This window comes from Mobula birostris, chromosome 6 (genome assembly GCF_030028105.1).
Source record: "Mobula birostris isolate sMobBir1 chromosome 6, sMobBir1.hap1, whole genome shotgun sequence".
Taxonomy (NCBI): domain Eukaryota; kingdom Metazoa; phylum Chordata; class Chondrichthyes; order Myliobatiformes; family Myliobatidae; genus Mobula; species Mobula birostris.
In genome coordinates this window covers 75,342,284-75,350,388 of record NC_092375.1, presented here as the reverse complement: position 1 = coordinate 75,350,388, position 8,105 = coordinate 75,342,284, and the positions used below count along the sequence as shown (strand labels likewise).

The 8,105-nt window shown below is 42.3% G+C and overlaps 1 long non-coding RNA gene across 1 annotated transcript; it reads right to left on the bottom strand.

Moving 5' to 3' along the window:
* Positions 1–225: 225 nt before the first annotated feature.
* On the bottom strand, positions 226–7,751 carry LOC140199118 (uncharacterized). Its single transcript, XR_011886348.1, has 3 exons — positions 7,633–7,751; positions 1,518–1,662; positions 226–414 (listed from the first exon to the last, which is right to left on the bottom strand). It is a non-coding gene; the product is annotated as an uncharacterized lncRNA (long non-coding RNA).
* Between the last annotated feature and the right edge of the window lie 354 nt (positions 7,752–8,105).

The window sequence follows — 8,105 nt, the reverse complement described above, 5'->3', positions numbered from 1 at the left end:
ATAGAGAGTGGAGAACTGTGAGATGATCCACTGTGGTAAGAGGAATAAACAAGATAGGGTGTTAGTAAACTAGAGGAAGAATTCTGAATACTGCTCAATGAGTGTCCATTTGCATGAAAAACAGAAAATAATTAACACATAGCTGCAGCTGTCCATCTAAGGACCCCTTCAGACCTTTTATTCACTTTAAATGTATAGGCTCTGGACCTAGACACCTCCTCCAGGGGGAAAAGTTTCTTACTATCGATCCTCTTCATAATTTTGTGCATCTCTAACAGTTCCCCCTCAGCCTCTTCAGCTCAAAGGAAAACAAATCAAGGTTTCTTCTTCAGATCCCTGTTCAACTGTGAATGTATCAGAGTTAATGGAGAAAAGCCACAGCTCACTTACAATTCCCTTTCTCTTCCACGGTGGCTGTGCTTGTGAAGTCATCATTTATCATCATGTACCAGGAAAGAAAGAGAAAAGGGAGACAGTCAAAAAAAAATTCAACTCTGACAATATCTTGCTCTTTTTTTTGTAAGAATCATCTGAAGCTTAATAAGCAAATATTTTTCCCTTCTGTTCTCCTCTGTTATTTGTATGTATTGAAAGAGGTGTGGATGGCAGCTCCTCAGTTGAGGGTGTAGTAGCTGTAAGAGCAGGCACCTGTTGTGATTTGTGTTTCTGTCAGACCTTGGAGAAAGCATAAACCTTTGCTGCCCTTCCTAACTTGCACTAGATTTACCCATGCGCACTTGTGTTTGCAGTCCAAATCAGCGTCCAGAAAAGCAACAATGTTCCTACCATTTCCAAGTCATGCAGACTCAATATTGTCTGTGCCTGTAATCTCTTTTAGCCCTCTGACTGTCAGGACATCTGTTCTCCTTTCATGCACTTCCACCAGTTACAGCAATTGATACCCTTGAATTCCATTTCTAAATCTCTCCCAATACTTTATCCCTACAACTTTTAAATTTTTTGGAATATCTGTCCCAATGCTTCCTTAGAGTCTGTTAGTGTCAAGCTTTGTTTGATATCATTCGTGGTGTGCCTTGGACTTTGCAATTTTGAAATTACTACAGAAATAGAGATTACCATTATTATAATTTGCCCACATCCAAACATCAAGGCCATAGGGAAACATTTCTGATAAAGTGACCTCAAAGGATATCCTACAGCAGCATTGGATGCCACATTAACTGTAATTATGTTTATTATAACTGATAAGTTGTGCTGATTAAGACTGTGCTGCGCAAATCAAGAAGGTATTTTACAATAAGTTGTGTAAAAACATTAGGCTGTTTTTGTGTCATTTTTTCCCTCAATGCTTTGAGTTAACTTACTGTATATAAAGGTCAAAAAATAAGTGAAGTCTAAGAGATAGCATAATATTCACTCCTGCTGTTAATATTTAGTTTTTGATTGTAGTCGACAGGTATCTGAGAGCCAGCTCTTAAAGGCCAAATCCTGAATCCTTATTATGGTGGCAGAATCAAGGTATGTTACCGTAAGCAAAGAGTGTAACAGAAGCTCACCTTAGAATTGACGTTTGATTCAGTGCAGCTGAACCCGGTGCCTCAACCTAGCAGTTCACTCTATCTGCACCACTTATATCTACAAGATCTGGATTTCCCCTGTTTGGACAACTATTAGTTGTAGTGTTGAACGTGTAGAAAAGCACTGAGAATAAAGGAGAAAAAAACTGCACTTGATGAACATAATCAAATGGACAACTTTTAGACCATAAGACATACGAGCAGAATTAGGCCATTCAGCCCATCAAGTCTGCTCTTCCATTCCATCATGGCTGATCCCAGATCCCACTCAAACCCATAAACCTGCCTTCTCGCTATACCCTTTGAGGCCCTGACGGATCAGGAAACGATCAACTTCCACCTTAAATATACACACGGACTTGGCCTTCACAGCTGTCTGTGGCAAAGCATTCCACAGATTTACTACGCTCTGGCTTAAAAAAATTCCTCCTTATCTCTGTTCTAAAAGATCGCTGCTCAATTCTGAGGCTGTGGCTCTAGTTCTGGATATCCCCACCATAGGAAACATCCTTTCCACATCCACCCTATCTAGTCCTTTCAACATTCAGTAGGTTTCAATGACATCCCCCCACAATCTTCTAAATTCCAGTGAGTACAGGCCCAAAGCTGCTAAACGCTTCTCATATGTTAACCCTTCATTCCCTGAACCATCCTCGTAAACCTCCTCTGGATTCTCTCCATTGACAACACATCCTTTCTGAGATATGGAGCCCAAAACTGTTGACAATACTCCGAGTGCGACCTGGCTAGTGTCTTACAAAGCCTCAGCATTGTCTCCTTGCTTTTATATTCCCTTTGAAATTTGTCTTCACCACAGACTCAACCTGTAAATTAACTTTCTCGGAATCTTGCACGAGGACGTCTAAGTCCCTCTGCACCTCTGATGTTTGAAGCTTCTCTCTATTTAAATAATGGTCTATACTATTGTTCCTTTTACCAAGATGCATTATTGTATATTACCCAACATCTTCTTCCATTTGCCACTTCTTTGCCCATTCTTTCAATTTGTCCAAGTCCCGCTGCAATCGCATTGCTTCCTCAGCACTACCTACCCCTCCACCTATCTTCATATCATCCACAAACCTTGCCATAAAGCCATAAATTCCATTATCCAAATCATTGACAAACAATGTGAAAAGTAGTAGTCCCAATACTAACCCCTGAAGAACAACACTACTCACCAGCAGCCAACCAGAAAAGGTCTCCTTTATTCCCACTTACTGCCTCCTGGCTGTCAGCCATTCCTCTATCCATGTCAGTATCTTTCCTGCAAGGCCATAGGATTCTATCTTGTTAAGCAGCCCCATGTGCGGCACCTTATCAAATGCCTTCCAAAAACCCAAGTAAACGACATCCACTGCCTCTCCTTTGTCCAACCTGCTTTACTTCCTCCAAGAACTCTTAACAGATTTGTCAGGCACAATTTCCCTTGTCAGAAACTACGCTGACTTTGACTTATTTTATCATTAGTCTCCAAGTACCCCGAAATCTCCTCCTTAATAATAGACTCTAACACTTTCCCAACCACTGAGGTTAGGCTAACTGGCCTATAATTTTCTTTGTTTTTTCCTTTCTTAAAGAGTGGAGTGACATTTGCAATCTTCCAGTCCCCTGGGACCATGCCAGAATCAAGTGATTCTTGAAAGATCATGACCAATGCATCCATTATCTCTTCAGCAACCTCTCTCAAGACTCTGGGATGTAGTCCATTTATTTCCAGGTGACTTATCCACCTTAAGCCCTTTGACTTTGCCTAGCATTTTTTCCTTTGTAATAGCAATGGCACTCACAGACCTCTGGCACACTGCTAGTGTCTTCCACAGTGAAGACTGATGCAAAGTACCCATTAAGTTCTCCTGCCAATTCTTCATCCCCATTACTACCTCAACAGCATCATTTTCCAGTGGTCCAATATCAACTCTCACCTCCCTTTTACTCTTTATATAACTGGAAAAAAAATTGGTATCCTGCTTTATATTGTTGGCTAGTTTGTCCTTACATTTCACCTTTTCCTTTCTGATAGCTTTTTAGTTGCCTTTTGTTGGCTCTTAAAAGCTTCCTAATCGTCCAACTTCCCAGTCACTTTTGCCACCTGGTATGCCCTTTTCTTGGCGTTTACACAGTCCTTAACTTCCCTTGTCAGCCCCGGTTAGCTACCCCTGTCATTTGAGAACATCTTCTTTTGTGGGACATATCCATCCTGCGCCTTGTGAACTATTCCCAGAAACTTCAGCCATATCTGCTCTGCCGTCATCCCACTAATATCCTCCTCCAATCTATCTAGGCAAACCCCTCTCTCATGCCTCTGTAATTCCCTTTATTTCACTGTGATACTGAATAAATGTGACTTATGCTTCTCCCTCTCAAATTGCAGTATGAATTCAATCATATGATGATCACTGCCTCCTAAGAGTTCTTTTACATTAAGCTCCGTAATAAAATCTGGGTTATTACACAACACCCAATCTAACATAGCCTTTCCTCAAGTAGGCTGAAGCACAAGCTGCTCTAAAAAGCCATCTCGTAGGCACACAACAAACTTCCTCTCTTGCCTGATTTTCCCAATCCCCTCACATATTGAAGTCCCCCATTACAATTGTATCATTACCTTTATTACATGCCTTTTCCAGCTCTCCTTGCAATCTCAACCCCACATCCTGGCTACTATTTGGAGGTCTGTGTGTGATTCCCATAATGGCTCTTTTACCCTTGTAGTTTCTTAACTCTAGCCACAAAGATTCAACATTTTCTGACCCTATGACACCTCTTTCTAAAGATGTAATTCCATCTCTTACCAACAGAGCCACACCACTGCCTATGCCTTCCTGCCTGTCCTTTTGACCCAAAGTATATCCTTTGATGTTAGGCACCTAACTATGGCCTTCTTTCAGCCACAACTCAGTGACACCCACAATATCATGCCGACCAATCTGTAGTTGTGCCACAAGTTCATCCACCTTATTCTGAAGGCTACACGCATTTAAATACAGCACCTTCAGTCCTGCGTTCTTCGCCCTTTTGAATTTTGACTCTGTGGAACAATTTAGCTCTTTGCTCTGTCTGCATCGGTACCCAGTCATCAGCTTGTTCTTCCTTACATTCACGTTACATCCATTATCTACTTGTCAACCTGCTGGCTCATCCTCAGCTCTATCATACTGGTTCCCAGCCCCCTCCATATTAGGTTAAACCACTCCCAACAGCTCTTGCAAACCTGCATGCAAAAATATTGCCCTCCTCGGATTCAAGTGCAACCTGTCCCTTTTGTACAGGTCACACTTGACCCAGAAGATATCCCAATTTCTAAGAAATCTGAATCCCTGCTCCCTGCTCCAATTCTTCAGCTACGCATTTATCTGCCACCTCGTTCTATCCCTATCCTCACTGATTACTACCCATGAGGTCCTGCTTCTCAGCTTCCTTTCTAACTCCCTGTATTTTTTTTTCCCCAGGACCTCAACCCCTTTTCTACCTATGTCGTCGGTACCAATATGTACCATGACTTCTGGCTGTTCAGGATATTGTGGACGCGTTCAGAAACATTGCTGACCCTAGCACCTGGGAGGCAATCTACCCTCTGTGCTTCCTTTTTGCATCCAGAGAATTGCCTATCTGTCCCCCTGACTATAGAGTCCCCTATTACTGCTGCCATCCTCTTCAGTTCCTTACCCTTCTGAGACACAGGGCCAGACTCAGTGCTAGAGGCACAGCTGCTGTTGCTTCCCCAAGGTAGGTCCTCCCCCCCGCCACCAGTATTCCAAATGGAGTACTCATTGATTGGGATGGCCACAAGGGTGTTCTCCACGATCTGACGTTCTTCCTTCCTCTCTCCTCACAGTCACCCATTTATCTGTCTGCTGTTGCTTTGGGGTGACTACCTCCCTGTAGCTCCAGTCTATCACTGCTTCACTTTCCCTAACAAGCTGAAGGTCATCGAGCTGCAGCTCCAGTTCTCTAACACCGTCTCGAAGGAGCTGTATCTCAATGCACCTGGTGTAGGTGTGGCCATCAGGAAGGCTGGAAGTCTCCTGGAAATCCCACATCTGACATCCAGAACAGAATACTGGCTCTGTAGACATATCCCTATTCTCACAAGAGTAAAATAAGAAAAAGTAATAAGAAATAAGGAATGAACTTATCTACTTACCTTGCTCCGCCTGTACTTGCCGAAGCCCTGATGAGCCAAAGCCTTACTACTCTGACTCACACTACTCAGACAATGACCGCTCCACTAGGCGGTACCCCTTTTTTATAAAGACTATGTTTTTAAAGCTCGTCACTGGACCTGTGCAGGAATGCTTCTGCTGCATCTGTGCAGTACTCCAATCAACAACTCCCATCGGAAAATACTTCCTGCTTTTTAAAGCTCCTTGTCCTCCTTTAGTGGCATGCCCAGGAATTCAGAGGGAGCAGAAACTACATGCAAACATTCAATGTCAGCACACATCAACCTTTCATTTAAATTCAAAGGTTCATTTATTATCAAGGTATACAAATCTGAAGTTCTTCTATTCTGGATAGCCATGAAACCAGGTAGGAAATGAAATGCAGCAGTCATCAAACCCAAATGCCCCCTCCCTGCACAAAAAAAACGAACAAGAAACAAGCACATCAATCACCAAAACCCTTATCCTGCTCAAAAAAAACCTGTGTATCTGCATATTCCTCGATTGACTAATGGAAACCTTGAACTTGATCTGTTGCAGATGAATTGGATTTAGACATTAAAATCATAAGGTTTCAAATACAGTGTTGCTAACTTCAGGTTTTATCCCATTGATCACAATGTGAAGGAGGAGCAGATACAATGCGTGTTTTAACTAAGGGTATGTAGCAAGGCAACAGTTGATCATAGTGGCTTTTTCTGGATCAAGGGTTAACTAGTAATAGAGAATGCAATGATATTTGTCTTGATAAAGGGCTGTGTTAGGTTGTTGGATTCAAATGAGGATGCATTCATGAATGCCGATAGTCCATGCAAGATCAATATTTATTTGGCATCACATGAAGGGAACTGTTATGAACCTACAGGAAAAAAGATTTACTTATAGAAGTTTCCATCTGATAAATAAAACCATCCATGTAGCTTGCTCTGCCAACTGTTCTTGTTTTCTTTGTAGAGTCATAGAGAGACAGCACAGAAACAGGCCATTGAAACCATCTAGTCTATGCTAAACTATTCTGCCTAGTCCCATTGACCTGCACTTGGACCATAGTCCACTATATCCCTCCCATCCATGTACTTCCCAAACTTTTCTTAAATGTTGAAATTGAACCTGCATCCACCAGTTCCACTGGCAGCTTGCTCCACATTCTCACCACCTGTAGTGAAGAAATTCCCAGGTAGATTTCCTTTAAATATTTCATCATTCCCCCTTAACCAATGACCTTTAGTTCTAGTCTCACCCAACCTCAGTGGAAAATGCCTGCCTGCCTATCCCCCATAATTTTGTACACCTCTAACAAATCTCCCCTTATTCTCCTAGACTCCAGGAAATTAAGTCCTAACCTATTCAATCTTTCCCTATAACTCAGGTCCTCAAGTCTTGGCAACATCCTTGTAAATTATCTCTGCACTCTTTCAATCTTGCATGTAGGTAATAACCAGAACTGCACACAACACTCCAAATTAGGCCTCACCAACATCTTGTACGACTTCACCATACCAACTCCTGTACTCAATACTTTGATTTATGAAGAGTTATGTGCCAAACACTCTCTTTACAACCATATCTACTTCTGATGTCACTTTCAAGGAATTATGGATCTATTCTCAGATCTCTCTGTTCTACCACATTCTTCAATGCCCTACTGTTCACGGTGCAAGTTTGTCCTCCCAAAGCTCAACACCTCACACTTGTCTGCATTAAATTCCATCTACCATTTTTCAACTGATTTTCCCAGCTGGTCCAGATACCACTGCAAGCTTTGAAGGTCTTGTTGTCTACAGATTTGCTAATCCAGTTTACCATATTATCATCTAGATTGATATAGGTGACAAGCAACAAAAGACCCAGCACTAATCCCTTGTGACACACCACGAGTCAAACCTCCAGTCAGAGTAATAGGCAGAATAATAGTTTGGCACACTTACTACCATTCTCTGGCTTCTACCGTGAAGCCAGATGACGAGCCTTGTCCTTCAGCTTCTTGCTGCTTCTGTACTGGTTCATTCAGGATTAGGCAGGGCGGATTTGTGAGGGTCTCTGGGAAAACCTGCTGATGGAAGTTGAGATTAAGTCAAAAATAAAAGGGTGTACTACTGTTTACCATTCTAATTGTCTGATACTCCAGTGATGGTTCCTTAAAGTTGTTATAACTGGGTATGGTAATGGGGACAAACTACCACTATTAAATGCTCCCAATGGAGTGTGCCTCAAATAGCCTCTGACAACCAAGTCCAGCTCCTGACCTTCACATGTGGCTTAGCAGAACCATTTCTACTGAGAGGAGAAGGGGCAAAAGTGGTTTACTGGTGCCTTAAAACCAGTCACTTCAGGCAGATGGGGCTCATCAGCCATGGTTAGCAGTTCATCTAGAAGGAAAACTCTGATCTCAAACCTCCAC